This window comes from Gorilla gorilla, chromosome 16 (assembly GCF_029281585.2).
Source record: "Gorilla gorilla gorilla isolate KB3781 chromosome 16, NHGRI_mGorGor1-v2.1_pri, whole genome shotgun sequence".
Taxonomy (NCBI): Eukaryota; Metazoa; Chordata; class Mammalia; order Primates; family Hominidae; genus Gorilla; species Gorilla gorilla.
The window spans coordinates 38,402,383-38,426,494 of NC_073240.2; the positions used below are offsets into that span (position 1 = coordinate 38,402,383).

Genomic DNA, 24,112 nt, shown 5'->3' on the forward strand with positions numbered 1-24,112 from the left:
CAATATTTTATTTGATTCTAAAACCAAACGAAATTAATTTTAATTCCTAAAAACAAACAAACAAAAACCAGAAACAAACAAACAAACCTAACAGTATCGCTAGTTGGTGACAAAACCACTGGGTAGGGAAGAATTAATTTTACCCAAAGAAAAATCTTGCCTTTGCTCTCAGCTACTGAGAGACGATGTCTAGCCTTCCTGGAATTGATTGCCTAATAGGAACGTCTTCGCCTGGGGGCTTTGGCCACTGGACAGTCTAACAGCGTGATTTGTTATGGAAACTGTGAGCCATGACACATCAGTTCTAACCTTCAGAGCAACTTGAGACTGTAAAAGCTTCAGTCTGTCCTCCAGGAGACGGAGCCACAAGAGTAGTTTATGATCAAGCCCCAATAAAAACTCTGGACACCAAAGGCTCAGGTGAGCTTCCTTGGTTGACAATATCCTTTGAGTACTGGTCCACATCATAGCAAGGAGGATGTAATGCCATATAGGACATCATGGAGAGGGAATAGCCAGAAACTTTGGACTGGACCTTCCCAGACTTCAACTTATATGTCATTCCCTTTTACTGATTCTGATTTTTATCATTTTATTGTAATAAATCTGTTATCATAAATACAGAGTTTGAGTTCTGTGAGTCATTCTAGTAAATCATTAAACCTGAAGGTGGTCCTCGGAAGGTCTGAGTTTGTAGCCAGCTTAACTGAAATGAGGGTGGCCTTGAGAACCCATGAAATTGTGGCCAGTGTTAGAAGTGAGGGCAGTATTGTGGAGACAGTTTCCTCAGACTTTGCAGTTTGGCTAAAGATCTATGTAACCACATAGAGCTCAACTATTTTAAACGACTAAAACATAGTAATTATCACTAGGAGATTTTTTAAAATACAAATAAAAAGTTAATCTGTATTTAGTAAATTGTATTATTGGTTGTAGTATTGGTTTGTAAGAACTTCCGAGATATGACCCATTCATTAGCAGTCGTATTTTATGTAGGTATGAGTCTATATCCAAAGCCTTGCCATTATAAACTATGTCAGCCTGGCTATGTTCCAAGAGATAAATTTGTGTATAAAATACACCTCATGACATTTATCCAGATGTTTCAATAACCCAAAAATTTAATGATAATAATAACAATGATAGATAAAGTTTTTGGAGCATTTGATATGTGCCTGGCGTTACATGCTTTACATACATTATCACATTAAATTCTCACCAAAATCCTATATTATTAATCCACTTAAGATTGTCTTATTACAGTATTACTCATTAATTTCCTTGAGCTGACAGCACTTTATAAAACAGAATAACCAAAATTGGCGCCATAGGTCTCAATGTCAAGCTTCTTAGAAAGGCATTGAATTGTAGCCCTAACACATGCCAAGTATTACTACTGCTCTTCTAAAGGATTTTTTTCTGTACAGTGAAAAATGAGGAAAAATACATAAGCAGACATTAAAAACAGAATAAATGTGGTACATTCTGATAGCAAGGTCTCAGTGTCTCCATCACCCTTTTCTTCTCTTTACCCCAGTCACCCCATATCATGAGAGTGAGAAATGGCTCATCATGTGAGGCCAAACAGCAATTAGCTTCTCAGCATGCTTCTGGAAACAAAGACTTTTGGAAGCAAAGACTTTGTCCCCTTTAAGTATCTTCATTCCCGAAATATCACTTTTTCCTTCGATAATTTTAATTTTGTTCAGTGGATTATTTCAATGTCTTGATCAACAGTGAGGAAAAAAAATGTCAGAAATGGTATAAAATGCATATGAACACAGCTCATCAGGGCCTGAAAACAGTATATAGGATCTTCGGCACTCTAATCTCAACTTTGCCTTAGAGATAACCTAATTTAGTATGTGCATTTTACAGATATATACAGATGTTCCTCAACTTATGATGGGGTTATATCCTGATAAACCTACCTTATGTTGGAAATATCATAGATCAAAAATGCATTAAATACATCTAACCTACCAAATATCATAGATTAGCCTAATCTACCTTAAACTTGCTCAGAACACTTACATTAGCTGAAAGTTGGGCAGAATCATCTAACACAAAGCCTATTTTATAATGAAGTACTGACTGTATCATGTAATCTATCAAATACTGTACTGAAAGTGAAAAACAGAATGGTTGCATGTGTACTCAAAGTACAGTTTTTATTGAATGTATATTGCTTTAACACCATCATAAAGTTGAAAAATTCTAAGTCATACCATCATAAGTCAGGGACTGTCTGTATAAATATACATATGTATATATACCCAGCTGATTCACTCTCCAACTCTTTGGATGACAATTTCTCATTATCTCCTCTCTCTTTAAACCTTAAACATCACTTCTACTTTTCCTTATTCTCAGCTGATTAAGCAGATTCTTACTTCACTGGAAAACAGAAGCAAGGAGAAGATAATATCCCCATATTCCTACCATCAAATGTACTTACCTATCTGAATCTACTCATGTGCTCTGCATAGCCTCCTCTTCTAGTGGGTTAACAGTCTGTGTTCTATTTAATGCTGACCCCTCCATTGAACTAGGTCCCATCTCCTCTCACCTACTTTGGGACTTTGTCCCTGCAATTATTTCCCTCTTTTCTGCATCATCCATTTTTCTCTCTCCTGGATAATGCTCCACACACCAGCTAGAGTAATCTTTTAAAAATATTTATTAGATTACTTTCCTGTTCTCTACCACCTTATGGTTTCTCATACCTAAAATAAGATCCAAAGACCACGCAACCTCCACCCCAGCCCCCTATCACTTTTCTGCCTTCTTTATTCTATTCCTCACACCACAAGCTAATTCTCACCATGGGGCTTTGTTCTTCCTTCAGATCATTTCTTCTGAAATAATTTCACTTCCTTCTTTCATGCAAGCCATTACTCAAAGTGTTACCTCCTCAAAATGAGCTCCCTTGACCCCCTTATATAAAGTAGCATCTGACCATGAGCTTTTACCACCCTACTTAATAATTTTTCACAGCATTTATCATTTTTTGACACTATTTAAACTATGGATTTACTTATTTATTGTCTGCCACTCATGCTAAAATGTCATTTAAGGATAGGAAATTTATATTTTGTTCATTAGTATAGGTACAACCTAACACAGTATAAGCACAGAGCAGACACTGAATGCGTATGTGATGTCAGAATGAATTAATAAACATAAAATGTGTACATGCAGGGCTTCATTGTTATCACTTAAGAACAAATTCCATGACATATATATTATATAAACAATTCAAATAGTATATGTAAGCACATACTGAGAGAACATATAAGTTCTTTCCATTAAAATATATTCATTTTCACATTAAAAAATGAGATAAAAAACTCATGTCTCATTTAATTATTTTAAAAATCTCTCCTACTATGTCAATATTGGGCATTTTGTTTCTATTTGATAAAAAGATTGATGGTAAGAAATAAAAATATATAATATTTATAGGTGCCATTTAGTATTGGTTCCTATGGCTTAGATGCAAATTATTTGCTTAAAAGACACATGATTAGTTAATAAAAAATGAAAGCAAAATATTATTCCTCTGTATTGTTCCATTAACTAGTTGTGTGAACTGCTGAGCTAGATGCTATTTGAAGTCCCTTGCAGTTATAACACTCTATGAAACTATGAATTTTTTTACGGCACACACAAATTATCTAAAGTCACTCAGTTATCACTAACAAAAAACATAAATGATAAAATAGTGACCTGTTGATTCTTTATCTGTTCAAGATGCTCGAAATGGACTGGAAAAATCCTACTTATCTTTAGAAAGAAAATAAAAGCTAAGGCTTCATTCCAATAGCCAACCAGCATTGAATTTACAATCAGTTTAGCAAGGGGGTGGATAATATTGTCATTTTTTCATTACTTCAGAAAATTCTTAAGTAAAGCTACATGAGATCATCACATTTCAAGTTCTGTTTGTTTCTTTTCTTGTTCTCTATCTCTGCAGTGATTTGCCTAAGTTTTGGCTGAGAAGCCATGGGATTTCTACATTGCTATACATTTCACACTCCCTCCAACACTACTTTTCCAAATTGATGTATGTCTTGTATATTTAGATCTTTGTCAAAACATGTATTACTCATACCCTCCTGGTCTGATGATAAAAACTAAAGAAAGGAACTTATCCAGGGATCTAAGCCATGTTTTCCTCTCCTATAATGAAGACAAGCTCACTTGTCTGTCAGGAAAACCAGCACCCTTCGGCCTTAATATTGACTTGAACCTCAGTCAGATCAAGTCCAACCGAAGAGTGCCAGAATCACATATTCACATGCTTCTGCAAGCACCAGCTCAAATATTACTTTATTTATAGAGTTTTCTCCATAAACTTCAAGGACAAAGAAGGAAGGGTTAGAGGCATAAAATAAAGTGGTCTTCCAAAAGTAGAAGTTTCTTTGAAGACTTATAATTTACTTTAAAACTGAATTTGAATTTACATTCTATAATATAACTGTTATGTTAACATTTAATGTTTTAATTATCATAAATAAAAACAATTGTTAATTTTCCTTATAGTTGATGGTAAAATTATGTATTGAGTCTATCAGTTTAGGATAGCTGGGCTGAGATGAAGCAAGCTGGTTTAGTATCTAAGCACTGCTTCTTTTTTGACTTAACATCACACTGCTTTGAGATCCTAGACTCACATAAACGTGTGGATACAAATGGCAAAACTCTTTTTAATGCTTTTTGAGTTATTTCAGGAAAAATCACTGCAATGTTATGACCAGAACGCTGCCAAAGAGATGGCAGAGTGCTTGATACTCATAGAGGGAATTTAAATAGTGGTATCTTACTACAAGGTAAGTTCCTGTGTATCTTATTATAAAATTGAAATTTCTGTGGTACATTCTGTTCTATCTCAAAGAAATATTTATCAAAGCCTTTTTCAGTAAATAAAAATACTTTTAATTATGTTCTGTAATTGATGCAGATTCTTAAATTTTTCTTAGTTGTAAATGAATTAAGTCCCATAAAACTCATAGTCCCTACATCAATTTTCTTCATTCAACTTTCAAATTTCAGTTTCAGTTCAACTATGTCAAGTAATGTAAAACCATTTAGAGTTCTACCATATTGATATGGATTGAAAGAGTCAGCTAAATAAGTAAATGTGGTCAGCCACTTTTTACCATAAGGCTGAGAAATGTATTCATTCTCTTCAGGGTTTTTACCATGTACTATGTATGATGCCTTATTTTCTCCAATTTAAAACACACACAGGCACATCAAATCAAGTCACCTTCTGCACTTTGTCCATGCTAAGTCTATGTAATAATGATTATAATGATACCTGACATTTATATTTACTATGAGATAGGATATGTAATTGCTTTATATACATTGTCTATTTAATTCAATTCTTTAAGTAACCCTATTAGTAGGTATAATGATTACCTGCATTTTACATATGAAAAATCCAATATTTAATGGTAGAAACAGGATTCTAACTCAAGCCCTCCAGAGTTTAAACTGTAACCATCATATTATATTGCATCCATCTATTTAGAAAAAAGACACTTTCAATGTCACTTCCCATTTCATTTATAAAATTGCTGGGCTAAAAATGATGACTGTGTGAATGTTTCAAGCCTTTCATTTTTCTCCTTTCTCTGTTTGTTGGATGGATTTCTAGCTTTGCTTTATTTAGTTTTTTTTTTTTTTTTTTGCTTTCTCCTGCCCTTAAAGGAGTCCTTTCCTCCCTAATCATTTCTTAGACCTTTGTGAATTGGAGGAAAGTAATGGCGAGAAAATAAGACAGCAAGTGTTTCACAGGTCTGAGGTATAGAAGGGGTTTTCTGAAAATTTTGAGAGGAGAAGAAAAGGAGTAACTATGGCCTATAGGGATAGTTATGAGAAAGAAACAAAAACTGCTATGCTACTATACCACTCTTCATTTTGTCCAATAAACAAGAAATATTATTTTAAAATTATTTTTGGTTGCTGGGGCCATGTTCTTTGGACCGGAGTAGGACTGGGATCCAATTGTGAAGGTTGAAATTTTGTAAGCAATTTATTTGATTAATTTTAATTAACAAATAATAATTACATATTCATGGAGTACATTGTTACATTTTGATACATACAATGTACAGTGATCAGACCAGGGTAATTGGAATATCCATCATCTCAAGCATTTATCATTTCTTGGTGTTGGGAATGTTCAATATCCTCCTATTCAATTATAGCTAATTGAAACTATACATTATTGTTAACTATAGTCATCCTACAGTGGTATAGAACATTAGAACTTATTCTTCCTATTTAGCTATAATTTTATATTTTTTAAACAAATCCATAACAAATTTTCTAAAATGAAATTTTTTCAAACCATTGTGTTAAATAAATATTGCCTTTTAGCACCTTGCCACATACATCAAGAAAATCAAGAGGTCAACTTTTGGAGCTTGGTGTTCTGCTTGCAACTGTGGTGGCTGCTGTCAGGGAGAGGGCAGCATGACCTTCACAGCAGCTTTTCATATCCTGGGTTTTTCCCCATCTGGGCTCAGTTGCATGCACATCTTTTCCCAGTCAACATCATGATTTTGAAATTACTTATTGGCAGAACACTTCTTTGCCACTTATTGCAACACTAAATATTTATCAAATTAGCATGGCTTCATATATGCCATCAATACAAATGTAAAGCATAAGGATGAATATGAATATATGTTTTCATGCCACATATTAAAGAACTAGGTTAACTTCAATTTTTCAAATAGTTGTTCAGGAATACATTTAAGACCACAATAAATGCATCATCTGAACTTTCAGTAACAGCAGCTCTTTGAGTCTATTTCTTCTTTGGACAGATTTGACCAGATATACGTCATTGAATTTTTATTTGTTATTTGAGAATCACTTTCCATGGTAATTCTGAAATTGACCTTGAAGGAGGCTGTGAGTAATTTCTGTTGTAGTTTTTTACTGTGGAAGTAACTGCAGTAGATGCTGTGTGTGCCCTCCCTTCCCCACTCTCTGGCCATTCTTCTTTGTACACTGAAGGCTGCTTACTGGAAACACCTCCAAGTCTCTGCCTGAGATCTTCTTCCTGGATGTAGGAGCACACTCACTGAGGGACCAGGATGAGCTACAAGTCTCAAACAGTAAGAGCTCATAGACATAGTTTCAAATATGACAGATGGAAGCAGTGGTTAAATACCCTAGTTTTCCTGGCCCCTCTGTCATGCTGACTCTGAAGTGTGTTCCATACTGTATTCCAGAATTCCCAGAGGACTTGCACCTCAGTTTTCCACATTCCATATACCTTAATAATACACTCTTTCCCCTTATTGTTTTACTACATTTTCTTGACTCATTTGCCTACTCTCCAGTAATGTCTTCCAAAATCACTTCCCAGTTAAACTACTTGCAATCAAATCCTTGTCCTGTGGTTGACTTCCAGAAGAAGCTAAATTGAGAAACAATTTTTACTTATATTTTTATAAACCAAAATTAGAGTGGTTGATTGCAATTGCAGAAAGAAGATGAACATATTTATAGGCACCAATGATGTTTTATATAATCAAAATATTTTTAAATGTTGCCTTGTAATGAGATTAATTTTCATTAATCAAGGAATACATATATAAATAAATAAGTATATATATATACATATATATATGTATATATATATACATATATATGTATATATATATATACATATATATATGTGTATATATATATATATACATATATATGTGTATATATATATACATATATATATGTATATATATGCATATGCATATAACTGTTTGGACCCCTGCAGGCCTGGTGAAAAATTCACACATTTATATGGCAATATTTGTTATTTTGAAGATAAGCCTTAATGGCATTGGCTAATCACATCGGCATAATCATTTTACCATAGTGCTTCAACGTGTTAACCTGTTCATGATAATTCTGCAGTGTTTGATAGCGCTACACAACTCCATACCACAGAACTAAATTTTAATTAACTGCAGAAATGCTTTCTTCACTGAGTTGCTACCTTTGCTTTCACATGCATGCAATAAAACTTTTTGCAGAGTTTAGAAAATCAGAACACCTACCTATGATCTCTAGTAAAACTCTAAAATCTCTAGTAAAAACTCTAAAACTCGAAAAATCTCTAGTAAAAGTCTAAGGAAAATGCATCTTTTTGACTGTGACATCTAGTATTCCCGGAACATTTCTGGGGATGTGCACACAGCAACTTGAGAAGTACTGACAGGATGATCCACAGCTCCCCTCAGAAGAGTGCTCATCTGTATCCCCCAAACCTTCAAAAAGCCAAAGGTTCTAAGAGTCTTGCATGGGTAGCTGGACAGTGTATTTATCATTTTGTTTGTCTTGCAGGTACATTTCTTTCTTTTGTTTGCATGGAAAAATAGAAAACGTCACCGTAAGCAGTGTCAGTTGAAAATAAAATTAGGAAGGACCTCCTTATTAATCTTCCCCACTCCTCATCAACTCTTCTGCTCTTTCCTAGGTTTACCCTTCCCTGTGTTGAGCTCTATGGAAGATGTTATTGTTAAGATGATCAACAGAAGCATTCACAACCGATAAATCCTCCCCAAGAAGCCCAGTCCATATGTAAGAGCACATGTTGAGCTCAAGACTTCATATGTAGAGGCTTGACAGTTAAGGATAACTGGTAGGGGCTGGGCATGGTGGCTCATGCCTATAATCCCAGAGCTTTGAGGGGCTGAGGCTGGAAGATTGCTTAAGTCCAGGAGTTCAAGACCAGTCTGGGCAACAGAGCAAGACCCTGTCTTCACAAAAACTTAAAAAAGTAGCTGAGCGTGGTGGTACATGCCTGTAATCCCAACCACTCAGGAGGCTGAGGCAGGAGGATTGACTGAGCCTAGAAGTTTGAAGCTGCAGTGAGCCATGACTGCACTCCAGCCCAGGTTACAGGGCAAGACCCTGTCTCTGGGAAAAAAAAAAATAGGAGGCAGAAACTTCAAGAAATTGGTAAACTGACAAAAATCCACTGAAACTGGTTATAGAGAATATTCCAATAGATGTATATGTGTTCAGTGTTTTTTATTAAATCTTAAATCCTGCTGATTTCTAATAAACAAGCTGATTGGATTTGTAAAAAGCTTTGATCATGAAATAAATTGCAGTTTTATTATGAGGAAATAGAATAATTCAAATTAGGATGACAAATGTTATTTAAAATAGAATCTTAGAGAACCACAGTAATGCACAGATGAGAATTATTTGCAATTAGGCTATTGTTTATTTGTATACAAAAACACTTGAGGACACTTAGAAATTGCTCCTTCTCCCCTTGAAATCCATCTAATATGTTTACACTGTTAATTACATTTCTTATGGGGGAAAAAAGGATCTGGAGTATTTCCTTGTTTTGTTTGTTTGTTAAATAAAATTTTGCCTTCCTCCTTCCTTCCCCTTTTAATACATGGCCTCTGAAATAATAAGACTTACTAAACTGAGAATTAGAGAGCCCTTGTTATGGGTTGAATTATATTCCCCCTGCCCCCATTTGTATGTTGAAGTTCTAACATCTAGTACCTCAGAATATGACCTGATTTGGAGATAGGGCATTTACCGAGTAATCACGTTAAAATGAGCTCATTAGGTGAGCCCTCATCCACAATGACTGGTGCCCCAATAAAAAGGAGAAATTTGGGGACAGACATGCACCAAAGAAGAACTCCATGTGAAATCCAGAGCAGAGATGGGGTGATATGTCTACAAGTCAAGGAACACCAGTGTCAGCAAACCACCAGAAGCCAAGAAGGCATGGAACAGATTTTTCCTCACAGCCCTCAAAAGGAACCAACCTTGATGACACCTTGATCTCAGACTTCTTGCCTTTAGAACTGTGAGACAATAAATTTCTGTTATTAAAGCCACCCAGTCTGTGGTACTTCATTACAGAAGCCCTAGCAAACTAATACAGCTCCCAAATGGGTTCTCCTTCCTATCTCCTTAGAGTAGTGAACTTGGGGAAATAAGTACTAGATTAGGCATCAGAGTTCTGTGTTCTGAACCCAGTTTCATCAGAGACTAACTACAAAAACTTGGATGTATCACCTGATTATTCCAGGTCTCAGTTTCTTTGTCTGAAAGATAATGGTACCATCCAACTCAAAAATTCTAAAGTGCAAAAACTGGCACAGATTTCTTTCAAGAGAGCATTAGCAGACTCAATTGTGTTTTATCTGTCATACAGAAATACAAGCTTACAAAACAAAGAATTCATGAATGAATGCACATATTGAAAACTAGTTTCTTTATATTAAAGCTAAATTCAAAACAATTTTTTTACTGATGAAGATTCTAAGTATAATGTTATTTATTAAAACTTAATTTACATGTATCTTTTCCAAGTATCTGTTACAGGGAGTGAAATATGCTTATGGTAGTAAAATTTATTCCCATTACTTTAAAGTCAATACTTGTGCTATAGAACTAGTAATAATGTATTTATTCCCAAAGAATTTCCTATTAAATTCTTTGTCCATGGTTTCCCAGATGAATGGTGCTGGATAATTTTAGGAAAAAAAAAAGTGACAGGGGAAATGGTTTCCCTGAAAAAGTTTCCCCATGTCCGTCATCTTTAGCATATATGCCAATTTAATTCTTGTTTTAGTCTAAAAATAATTATAATCTAAGCTCAAGGGCATGAAGTCAGTACTGACCCATATATTCTGGGCCATCTTCAAGATGGCTGGAAGTGGGCCACAACCTTTAACTGTTCTAGAGGTTAAATGATTAACAGAAGGATATCAAACTTAGTGTAATGAAGCTGTCACTGAAATGACCAGAAGGAGGAAATTTCTCATCTCCAGTCTTACAGCATCATTTGCTAAGAAGGCATACCTATATGTGGAACGGAGGGACTCATTATTTTCTTTACAAGCTTGAAAACCAGCCTCCACTTTCAAGAAGCAGAAACTTCACTCGGTGTGTGGAACTTTCTTTCCTTTTGAAAACTCAGGTCTCTCCTTCAAGAAATAATAACAGACATCTTCTTATGTATGTAATTATCTGATTAAAGTGAACTGGAACCACTTTTTATCATAAGTGCACATTAATTATAACTTCTTTCAAAGAAAAAAAATCTAAAAATTTAGCTGAGTAAAACTACGAAATGGCTTCTAAATGTGGAGGCAAATAAAGTCTTGCCTGCTTTCAAGTTGTAAGTGACTTGTGGGCTAAGGGCTGAATATATTTAGTTCAGGTAACCACTTCAGCTTGACTGATACAGTTGTTGTTTCAGTGCTTGGCCAAATAGCCTTTTATGTTGCAATCAAGTAATAGATACGAGATTGACAAGTAACAAAGAAAAAGAGCTTTCAGTCAACATGGACTAAAATCCATTATTGTGGTGTGTACACTGTGCAGGGGACCTGTAAACACATCTTCATTGATCCCACAGAAAGATAGAAATATCTCCCCTTGTATGGCTCAATCAAGGCCTGTTTCACAAAGGTAAAGTGCAAACAATATTGAAGAAGTAGAAAGAGACTGACAGTATAGTCAAACAGTAAATAATGGTTGGGCTCAGGAAACCTATCTATAACATTTCAAACTCCTGTCAGCTCAAATGAAATGTATAACCTCTCTATTGCAAACCCAGAAAGATCAGAACATGGGGGACTGTACATTCCTCTTATTGTCATCCCCCTTTTACCAACTGACCAAATCAATAAGAAAAAAAATCTCATTTTACAGTTTTGCATTTTCATGGGTATCTCAGTGGATAAGACTCTGAAAAAGATCTCATCTGTGAAGGTCAATAATTCATTCCTCCCCACCCCCAGCCCCCACATTTAGGATCTGCTGCCATTTATGTGAATGAATTTTGTTAATTATAAAATAGAAAAAAAATTATCATGCTGTGTGAGTAGAACTGGGTTTTCCTGCCAATTTGAAATTTTATTAGAAATGCCTACAGCATCAATTCCAAACTTCCACTTTCATTTATGTTTAAATACTTGTAATTAGGAGAAGCTATTTGGGAGCTGAAGACACCAATAGTTTGTATGGGTTTCTAAAAAGGTTGGCAGGATGGTCTGAAGCTCAGCAGAGTTTATAAACAGATTCATCTGTTATGTAAATCTCCATCCATAATAATTATTTATCCATTATGGCTAATCAGCATTCCAAGAAGAGGAAAAGTGGAAACAATCAGTAATGTCTTAAAAAAATGCTCTTATTCTTAAAAAAAAAAAAATGCTCTTATACCTGAAGATTCCTTAAATTTAGCCATCAATTGACTAGACATATAATCATTTGTTCCTCTTTTTAAATAATCCCTGAAAGAAATCAGTACTGCTCATTTAAAACAATGTTCTTATATAGATACAGAAGAGTCAAATAAGAAACAAATTGGATCACCCTTTTATACCACTAACTATCCTGCATCCCTCTTTTCCTCCTTTCCTTCCAAAACATAAGATTCCAAAGAAAACAAAGACTCATTTAGCTCAGAATGAGTATTGGTTATGCCTACATGCAGAAAGCAGACCTGACAGGATATGTTCTATGCCTGGGATTCTTGTGTAGGGAGTGTTAATGAGGTGCTAACACAGCTCATGGCATAGTCTTTTGATGTTGGTTTATAATCTGTGTCCCAAGTAAATATTCAGCATACGGCATGCACAATTCTATCTTCAGGACCCCAGGAAGAAGCTTATTAGAAGAAACTAAACCCAGTCAGGAGTAAACTGAATCCTCACGCCCATGCTCCACACCCTACCCCACATTTCAGGGAAGGTTTGAGGAGCTGATGTTCCTTTAATAAACAAGATGATTATTGATCTCCTATTATGTGTTAAACACCATGCCACCTGTGGTTAGCCTGTGTTGGAAAACACCAGCAAACACCACTTGCGCAAATTAAAGTTCCTTTCTGGAATATGGAATAAATAATTTTCTTCCAAGCCTTGAAAGAATAAAAAGGAATATGCACATTCCAAAATTTACATACACTCAGCTGAAAGTTGTGATAAAATTGTAAAATAAATATTGTATTTATTACATATAACATATTTATTATATATTTTCTTCTTATTCCCTGAGTTTTGTTTTCTTTCTTTTTGAGAACTCAGGTCTTTCCTTCAAGTAATAACAGATCTCTCTCTCTCTGTGTATGTGTGTGTGTGTGTGTGTGTATATACATATATATATATATATATATTTATTTATTTTATCAAAGTAAGACTGGAATCCCTGAATTCATTTCCTTGACTTCATTTTCTGCTAGATAAACACTTTCCCAGCCTCTATTGTCTGCAACTATTTGACTCTAACTTTAAAAATATAACTATCCTCCAAGTCCCAGTGAAAAATGCATTCTCTCCATAGTCTCTTTCCTAATTCTTCATCCAGAAATGCTCTCTTCTTCATTGGATGACCCATCACAACCTATACATACCATACCTGTCACTGAACAACTGTATTTTGGCCCATGACTCATCTTCTCTACATAGAAGGAGCTTTGTTTTATATTTTTTTTGCATGCCTATACCCATAGCACTTAATCAGCTACCTTAAACATAGTAGTCATACAGAAACACCTACTGATGTGATCTGGATCTGTGTCCTCACCCAAATCTCATGTTCAATTTTAATCCTCACTGTTGGAGGTAGGGCCTGGTGAGAGGAGATTGAATCACAGGGTGGTTTCTCATGGTTTAACACAAACCCCCTTGGTGCTGTCATCACGACAGTGAGTTCTCACAAGATCTGGTTGTTAAAATGTGTGTGGCACCTCCCCCAGCTCTCTCGGTCCTGCTCCTGCCATGTAAGATGCCTGATTCCACTTTGCCTTTTGCCCTAGGTAAAAACTCCCTAAGGATTTCCCAGAAGCAGAAGCCACCATGTTTCCTGCACAGCCTGTGGAACCATGAGCCAATTAAACCTCCTTTCTTATAAATGACCCAGTCTCAGGTATTTCTTTATAGCAATAAAAGAACAGCCTCATACAAAAAATTGGTACCAAGGAGTGGGGCACCAGAAGTGGGGTATTGCTATAAAGATCCTGAAAATGCGGAAGTGGCTTTGGAACTGCATAATGGACAGAGGTTGGAAGAGTTTGAAGGGCTCAGAAGAAGACAGAAAGATGAGGACAAATTCTGAACTTCCTAGAGACTTGCTGAATGATTGCAACCCACATTTTGATAGTGATACAGACAGGGAAGTCAAGGCTGATGAGGTCTCAGATGAAAATAAGAAACTTTTGGGGAACTGGAGCAAAGGGCACTTTTGTTATGCCCTAGCAAAGAGCCAGGCTGCATTTTACTCCTGCACTAGGGACCTGTGGAACTTTGAACTTGAGAGAGATGATTTAGGGTATCTGGCAGAAGAAACTCCTAAGCAGCAAAGTGTTCAAGATGTTGCCTGGCTGTTTCTAACAGCCTATTCTCATATGCATGAGCAAAGAAAATATCTAAAATGGGAACTTATATTTAAAAGAAAAGCAGAGCATAAAAGTTTGGAAAATTTGCAGCCTAGCCATGTGATAGAAAAGAAAAGCCCATTTGCAGTTGAGAAATTCAAACCAGCTATAGAAATTTGCATAAGTAAAAAGGAGCCAAGTGCTAATAGCCAAGACAATGAAGAAAAGGCCTTACAGTTGTCTCAGAAATCTTTGTGGCAGTCCCTCCCATCACAGGCCTGGAGGCCTGGGAGGGAAGAATGGTTTCATGGACCAGGCCCAGGGCCCCACTACCCTGCACAGCCTCACAATGCCACTCTCTACATCCTGGCCACTCCAGCTCTAGCAATGGCTCAAAGGGGTCCAGGTACAGTTCTGGCTGCTGCTTCAGAGGCTGCAGGCTAGAGAATCCTTAGTGGCTTCCACATCATATTAAGCTTGCATATCCGCAGAATGTAGGTATTGAGGCTTGGGAGCCTCCCCTGAGATTTCAGAAGATATACTAGAAAACCTGAATGTCCAGGCAGAAGCCTGCTGCAGAAACAGAGCCCTCACAGAAAACCTCCACTAGGGAAGTGTGTAGGGGAAGTTTGAGGTTGAAGCCCTCACACAGAGTCCCCACTAGGGCACTGCCTAGTGGAGCTGTGAGAAGAGGTCCATCAGCCTCCAGAACCCAGAATGGTAGATCCACCAGTAGCTCACACCCTCAGCATGGAAAAGCTGCAGGCACTCAACGCCAGCCCTTGAGAGAAGGTGCAGGGGCTGAACCCTGCAAAGCCACAGGGGAAAAGCTACCCAAGGCCTTGGGAGCCTACCCTTCACACCAGTGTGCCCTGGATGTGAGACACAGAGTCAAAGGAGATTATTTTGGAGCTTTAAGATTTAATGACTGCCCTGCTGGGCTTCAGACTTGTGTGCGGCCTGTAGTCCCTTTCTTTTGACTGATTTATCTCTTTGGGAATGGGAGTACTTATTCCATGCCTATATTCCCATTGTATCTTGGAAATAACTAACTTTTTATTTTTTGATTTTACAGGTTCATAGGCAGAAGGGACTTGCCTTGTCTCAGATGAGACTTGGGACTCTAGACTTTTTAATTAATGCTGGAATGAGTTAAGGCTTTGGGGGACTGTTGGAAATGGGTGACTGTATTTTGAATGTGAAAAAGAAAATGACATTTGCAGGACCAGGGGTGGAATAATATGGTTTGGATCTGTGTCCTCACCCAAATCTTATGTTCAACTCTAATCCTTAATATTGGAGGTGGGGCCTGGTTGGAGGTGATTGGATCATGGGGGCAGTTTCTCACGATTTAATACAATTGCCCTTGGTGCTGCCATCACCATAGTGAGTTCTAATGAGATCTGGTTGTTAATAAGCATGTGGCACCTCCTCCCACCTTGGTCCTGTTCCGGCCATGTAAGATGCCTGCTTCTGCTTTGACTCCCACCATAAGTAAAAGCTCCCTGAGGCCGCCCCAGAAGTAGACGCTTCCATGCTTTCTCTATAGCTTGTGGAACCATAAGCCAATTAAACTTCTTTTCTTTATAAATTACCCAGTCTCAGGTATTTCTTTATAGCAATGCAAGAATGGCCTAACACACCAACAGAACTGAATCATGCATGTATAAATTAAATGCTAGACCAAAATAAAGAACTCCTCAATTTTAATTAAAGCTCCAAAGGGTTAGCTAAGAAAGAAGGGGATTTTTCTTAAAGGTTATATCAAAAATAGTAGTTCTATAAATAGAAAATAATTTCAAAATCACCCTGATTTGTTCTCAGACTTTCTAGCCAAATTTTAATTCTGAATGCTCTAATTCGGAAAGAAACTAAGTTGAACTCTGAAGCTTAAAATTATCCAATGTCAATCACTTGTGATGAGTTTTATCACAGATAAAATATAAATAACTCTTTATTGGAATAATATTTATTGCTTATACCTGTGTTTGTCTCATGGTTGAGAATCCAGCTCCATTAAAACTGGTCCTGGAGAATGAGATTAGTTTAATTTCCAAGTGGGCTAAATGTTCTTTATTTCAAAGAGAGTAGGAATCCAGTAGCCAGAAACTGTTCGAAGTCCCCAAATATAAATCCTATTGTGTCACTTTTCTCCTCCCTGCATCCTAAATGTATCTCTTGACCAAATACTCTCTCATTTTTCTCTTACATTCCAACTCATGAGCCTTGAACAGCATTCCAGGTCTGAAACACAAAGCTACTTGCTTCCCCTCAATTTAAAACTATCTTAAAGTCCATGTTTAAGAAGCTTATTTCAATGAACTAGGTGGCCCAACCACTAAAGATGATTTATGGCACCTATTTCCTGGACTAGTAATACTTAAGATCTAAGAATAAAAAGGATATAAAGAGGTAATAGGTTGGCTCACTCTTTCCAGTACATAGTAAAGGAGAGCAGGGACAAGCACTGCTCTGTCATTCAGAGGACAGGGTATTTTGGTGTCATCCTGATGTTTCACTTAGAGATTTAGCTTCTCAGAACAATGTTAAATTAATAAAGACCAAATTCAAAGAATAATGGCTTAGACTTTTTTTTGGCTTCTTCAGGTTTTTTCTTTTCCTTCTCAAACCTCCGTGCCTTAGTCATGCAGAGAAACAACCCAAAATAATATAAAACTTTGGCATTCATGTATTCTGCATTCAAGGTTTCAGAACAACCCCAAAGACCCATGACATGTAGAAATGTATAACTTTGCTAGAGTAGAGTGTAGGAATGAACCTTTGACTAGTGAGTAGGTCTTCCAATCCTCTCAGCAGCTTCCATCTTCTTCATATAGCTTGTTGTCTACTCTTGTTATTTTGTAAGAATTTATGGAACATATTTTATCCTATGTTCCTGAGTGTGAATTTGAGAAATTAATCTATTACAAATTAGGTGTTCATTTCTTATTGGCATGTATAACAAATACTGAAATCTGCTATAATTTATCATCTGAGTGGAGATGACTGGTAGCCCTAAGCACCAGGATGACATATGTTTTAGCTTCCCTTATTTTCTTGGGATAGAATGTCATGAGCAACACTCTCCATCTTTTCTCCTATCTACTTCTGTGTCTGCAAACATCCTCTTAGGCACAACATCCCAGCTGTAAGCCCATTCCAGACAGCTGAAGCCTTACCTCTTCTCAGTTCCTACCAGCTTATTTTTCCTACAGTTAGTAGCTACTTGCAATATTTCTCATACTGTATTAACTTAATGATCTGTCTCTTGAAAACTTTTGGAATGACAGTATAGACTTTCAGCTTCTAAACAAAATGCAGTAACACAGAGTAACAGGGACTGGATTTACCCTCTCACCCGAAAAACAATACAAGTAAACAAAATACATGAAACAAGGATTTTCACACGTTGGACATCAGGCAGCACAGGACAAAGGAGCAAATAAATAAAGAGCATTAAGATTTCCCATGTTTATTACTTGGAATAAATTTCTAGGCCAAGGCAGTGAGTGAGAAACCTGAACCACATAAAACCTCATGTATTGAGGAGACAGAGCTGAGAGTGTAGAAAGTCCAACGTAGCTGGAGTAATCATGGCAGAGTACCAGGGAGACAAAAGCTGCACAGAGAGCATTTCAAATGTGCATAAGGTTTCCCTCAAGTCTTCAGCTGTGTACTGACTAGTGCATGATATGAAGGAACTAATTAATCAAGACTAGAAGAAGATCACCCAAAAAGAAACTGAGGGAGCAATCCCCAGAGCTCACACACAAGGCTATCGACTCAGTAGTAGGACAAAAGTAGCTATAGATTAAAGGCTGTTCTGGTTAGGCCTTGAAAAGCTTGAAAGCAAGCCTCAAAAAAATTTATTTTTAGTAATTTAACTGCCATAACAAAGCTTATAACTATTTCTAGATATATAGAAATGTCTAGGGCCCAACAATGTAAAACTTACAATATCTGGCATTCAGTCAAAGTTTACCAGGCAAGCAAAGAAACAAGAAAACATAACCCATAATCAGCTCATCAAAATCTGTCCAGAAGTGTCTCAGATGTCAAAATTAGTAGACAATGACATTAAAAGGGTTTTTATAACTCATTTCATATTTTTAGAAAGGTATAGAAAAGGATGAACACTTAAAGGAGACACGTAGAAGAGCAAAATCAAACTTTTGGAGATGAAAATAATATCTGAAATTCGAAGCAAAAAATATAGTGAATGGAATCAACAACAGTTTTGACAACGCAGAAGAAAACAATTTAGTGAACTTAATGTATCAGAGTAAAAACTATGTAAAAGAACACACAGAGAAAAAAATAGGACTGAAAACAAATTGAAGAGAGCATGAGTGAGCTATGGAACAACGTGGAGAATCCTAACATACATGTAATTTTAATCACTGAAGGAAACTCCAGGAAGTTGTTCTTCCTGTTTGAAGAAAGAATGACCAAAATCTTTTTCTAGCTGGTTTTAAGATTTTTTTCTTTATCACAGATTTTAATAAATTTGATTATATCAAAACTCACACTAAATACAAGTCAAGGTCTGAGGACAAATGTCTAGAGCAGTCGAGTGACATAATGTTGAGCTCTCCAAGACCACATAGGGCATATCAAATTTCAGAATGGCCAGCCCCTGGCCAGAGCAAGAATTGCCTTCCTTTCTCTAGCCCTTCCATTAGGAACTTCCAGCACTACTCCAGCATCCTTGGGTATGGTTGTAATAAAACATTATTGTTAAGGAGGTTTAATCCCAGTGTTGTATACATTCTGAATAAGCTGAAGTCTTGAAGGACATTTAAGAACGCTTGAGTGTTTTCTTTTCCATCTTTCTTTTTTTAATTTTTTAATTTTACTTTAAGTTCTGGGATACATGTGCAGAATGTGCAGGTTTGTTACCTAGGTATACATGTGCCATGGTGGTTTGCTGCAACTGTCAACACACCATCTAGGTTTTAAGCCCCGCATGCATTAGCTATTTGTTCTAATGCTCTCCCCCTCCCCTTCCACCCCACCCCCTAACAGGCCCCAGTGTGTGTTGTTCCTCCCTGTGTCCATGTGTTCTCATTATTCAACTCCCACTATGAGTGAGAACATGAGGTGTTTGGTTTTCTGTTCCTGTGTTAGTTTGCCAAGAATGATGGCTTCCAGCTTCATCCATGCCCTGCAAAAGATGTGATCTCATCTCATTCTTTTTTTTTTAGACTTGAGTCTTTATTTTCTAAATTCTTCCAGGTAAACTAGGTTTGCATACTGCTTAAATTAGTACATTAAATACATTTAAAATGATGTTCTAATAAGGTCCAATGTTGTAAAATTATCAGAATTACAATCAAGAGGCAAATATATCAGTGAATTTTAAAACATCAACATTAGTATTAGTGTATGACTTGGTTGGGGGAAATCTGCTTAAATGCCAATACCTGAGTGTATTTAGACTAACAGGTGAATACAGTTAGGTGCACTCCAGCCACAGCGTCCTCCTCATCATTCCTGAAGCAACTCATGCATGCTCCTACCTAAGTACCTTGCATGTGCCACCGTCTCCGCCTGGGTCATTTGTTCCCTTACTTCATTCACGTGAGACCCACTTCACTCTTCATTTTAAGAGAAAACCCTTCAAATGTCATGTCTCTTCCCAACCACCAAATAGTACCCTAATGTCACTCTATGTGCACTTACCAAGTTCTATGCATGTTCCTTGCACTTATTTGTACCTGACATTACGTCATATATGCAGTTGTTTGTTACTCTAGAACAGGGATTACTAAACTAAGGCCCACAAGCCAAATCCAGAATTATGCAACAGAGACTGCATGTGGGTTTTGAAGGCTAAGATATTTATTGTCTGATCCTTTCAGAAAGTGTTCGCCAATCCCTACACTAGAGTATGAATTCCACAGAGCAGGTATTTGTCTGCTTTGTTTCCTGTAGTAGACTGAATTATTTCTGCCCAAAATCTATATGTTGAAGTCTTAACCACACTATACCTCAGAATGTGACTGTATTTGATCGGATCTTCAAAGAGTTAAGATAAAGTCATAGGATTGGCCCTAATCCAATATGGTGTTCGTATAAGAAGAGAAAATTTGGACACAAACACACACAGAAGGAAGACCATGTGAAGACACAGGGAGAAGACAATCATCTATAGGCCAGAGTGAGGTCTCAGAGGAAACCAACACTGCACAAAGGAAACACACATCCTTTATTTTTGAATCGATAAATTTAGTTAAAATTAGGAATCATTTTTTCTCCAAAATAACATGATTTTTCAACTGAATTTAACCATTTTTTTTCCCACGGAAAATCATTTTAGAATGGTAGACAATGCCTGCTTTATAAAGCAGGTGAGTTCTTATGACTCCTGAATTATTGTTGGTAGACTGCTTTAGAGGAAACACATTTTATTTCAATTCGTCATTATCACATTACTCTAAAATACATATGAGCTGCCAATTTACAAAAATAACTAATTTTTTCTCACTTTCTAGTAAAGATGGGGAAAAAAGCTATTAAGAGATAAGAATCTAAGTCTGTTTACATTCCATGGATTTAAATAAGTTGAAATAGATTCAAGTATAATTATAGCACATAATATTTCTATAATATCAGAACATAATTTTATGACAAGAGTACACAGCAAACTATAGTTTTGTGCATTGTATTCTAGTACCAACATTACTCCTGAAGTTCACAAAATTCCCAGGCTCATCAATAACCACAAAACCCTATGTGTGAGCTCCAAGCAGTGTCAGTTTGTTCTTGTAATCGCTACACAGCTAGAGAAATGCATAGTGAAAAGATCAGAGCTTCAAAACTAATCTGATGAATAGTTATGGAAACAATAATATGAAAGTATTTTTAAAAGATCATTTAAAATTGTTTTAATTTAAAAAAATGTGCTGCAAAGCACACAAGTAGGGAAAACTTACTCATTAAAGCTCAACTTAGTTAAAAGGAAGAGATGATTCAATTCTAAAATAGAGCCATTTGGGGTACACAAAAGTGAAAGCACCATTCAACTCTGGCTTTTAATCAATCTCTGCTCCTCTTAAACTCTATAGAAGTATTTAAGAACCTAACACTTCAAACACTCACAATAATCCAACTAGACTGGATTTTTCAAGGGCAAGCACTGTAGCTTTTGTTTTCCTGTCTAGTATTTATCTTACTACCGTCTCCTCAAGCACAGAGCTGGGCACCAAGTATACATTCAGTAGATGGATGTCAGTTGCTCACGTTACTCTCTAACCTCAGGGAGACCTCTAGCATCTTTCTCTCTGCAACTATCAGCCATCTCCTGCCTTTACTTCTCTCTCTTTAAACTTTGGGCCCACAGTCTACTGCTTTGGCGACTCCCTTGCCATCTTCCTCAAATCTTCTGCCTCACTGATGGTCGTTCCACTTGCCTAAAAAAGCTCCAAACCTGAGTCAGTTGAAACGTCGCCACCCTGGCCTCCATTGAGACTACTTGATGCAGCTAGCAGAAAGCACAGCCAAACACCTGATGCCAATATTAACATTGGCTTTTCAACCTCAGCTGCACCCTCGCTGCTGCCTGCCTGCCACAGTCCTTCATCAGCTTTCTCTCCAGTTATGCACAGAGACTATTTCAAACGTTTTCCACTCCCCTAAAACTTGTCTTACCACGGATCTCCTCTTTCAGCCAAAGACCTCACCTCATACAGAAAACAGAAGTCCTTGAACTTTCTTTCGCAAGCCTACATATGTGTCTGTGCCTCTCCCTATCATTCCTTTGTTTCTTTCTGGAACAATGAAAGAAGAGGCTGTCCCTTCACCTAATCTCTGGAGCTCATCATTTTCAGTCTTCTCAGAGACATGGCTCAGTTGATGATTCCCTCTTTATCACTTCTGTCTTCAGCCTCCGCCTCTCTAGGGGTTCCTCGCTGTCAGCACTTTAAACATGCTCAAGTCTCTCTAGATTTAGAAATCACTGTCCCCTATTCCCCACATCACTTTGTGGTTACCTTCCTGCACTTCATTGTCCCCGCAAATTTCTTGAAAGCATTGTTACATGTGCTGATTTTACCTCCTACGTGCACTTACTCAGCCCACCATACCATGAAAACTTCTTTACGCAAGTTAACCAAGTTTGTGACTATCTTGCAATTAATTCTGTGGACATTTTGGTCCATATCTATGTGACTTCTTGGCAGCATGTGGCACTGTTGACTGCTATTATCCTTCATGAAATCTTCAACTTGACTTCTGTGACATTGATCTCCTCAGTTTTCTTCCTCCTGCCATTCTGACTGGTCCTCTTCAGTCAAGCCCTTCTTTCTTCCCCTGATCATGGTGTTTTTCAAGTTTTTATTTGTATTGGTTTCTTAAGGCTGCCATAACAAAGTACCACAAATCAGGTGTGTTAAAACAACAATTTTTTTCTCCCTCATTTCTGAAGACTGGAAGTCTAAAATCAAGTTTTCAGCCATGCCAGGCTCTGTCTGATGGCTCTGGAGGAAGATTCTTCCTTGCCTTTTCCTAACTCCTCGTATCTTAGGTGCATCATTCTCATCTCTGCCTCCATAACCATCTCACCACATTTCTATCACTCTTTTGATAGAGTCCAAACCCCTCAGCATGAATTTCATGTTCTCTCATGGTCAAGCCTCTGAATTTCCTACCTTCAGTTCTCATGCTCTATGCTTCCACCGTATTGAACGTCTTCCAGTTCTTCCAAGTTCCCATGTTTTCTCTCATTTCTTGCCCTCTCCACTGGTTATTCTCTCTGCCTGAGATATTTGTCATTTCTCTTTTCATCTGGCCATCTCACACTCATTCTCCTTGTCTCAGTTAGATGTCACTGATTCAGACAGTCTTTCCTGAACCTGAGATTGAATTATGTACTTCTCCAATGACTGTTCATAGCACACTCTACTTCCCCATGATCACCCTTACCATAACCCTTTAACCATTTGTACTATACTGCACTATAAAACCCTTCATGATGCTTAGTACATTTAACTGAAGCCCTCAGCACTGTGCCTGGCAAATAGTGCATGTAGAATAAGTATTTATTACATGAAAAATGACATACATACTACATACAAGCTTCTGGGAAAATGAGTTGAGTTCAGAATACCGTATTCGTAGACTAACGTAGATATCCTTAAAACTAAGTTACATAAATTTCTTATGAATCATTGAGTAAAAACAAATATAGAAAAATAGATGCTTGGCATCCTTTAGCTCCCATAACTTAACTCCTGCAGAATACTTATTGATTAAATTGAAATGTTAGAATAAAAAAGAATATCAAAGATATTTTTATAGCCAGAAACAAAAGTTTATTCTAATATAAATGATTCTTAAGTATGAAAAGAAGATGTCTTTTATGTAAGTCCAGCCTAATTCGAAAGCAATAGATAGATAAACTGAAGGAGAAATTTCGTAACTTCATATTTTTCTCACCATTATTTTTATTCTAATCCTTTTAACTAAGAAATACATCCTCCCTGCTTTTTCATATCCCTTGACCCAACTGCAACATCCATTTAGTCTAAATAGGAGACACTAAGCCAAAACATGGCGACCATTTTCAAGTAATTGAATTTTGTCTTCCAGAAGAAAGAACATATACCTCAGAGATATTGTGGGCTCAATTCCAGACAACCAAAATGAAGTAAATATGATAAGAAAGCAAGTCACACAAAATTTTTTGTTTCCCAGTGCATATAAAAGTTATGTTTACAGTATAGT

General features: G+C 36.8%; 1 long non-coding RNA gene across 1 annotated transcript in view; it reads left to right on the plus strand.

The window, feature by feature from the left end:
- LOC109023451 (uncharacterized) overlaps positions 1-8,846 on the plus strand; it is a 35,381-nt gene extending 26,535 nt beyond the window's left edge. The window contains exon 3 of the long non-coding RNA XR_008671882.2: positions 8,501-8,846. This is a non-coding gene — a long non-coding RNA (uncharacterized lncRNA). The remainder of the gene's footprint in view (positions 1-8,500) is intronic.
- Positions 8,847-24,112: the final 15,266 nt, after the last annotated feature.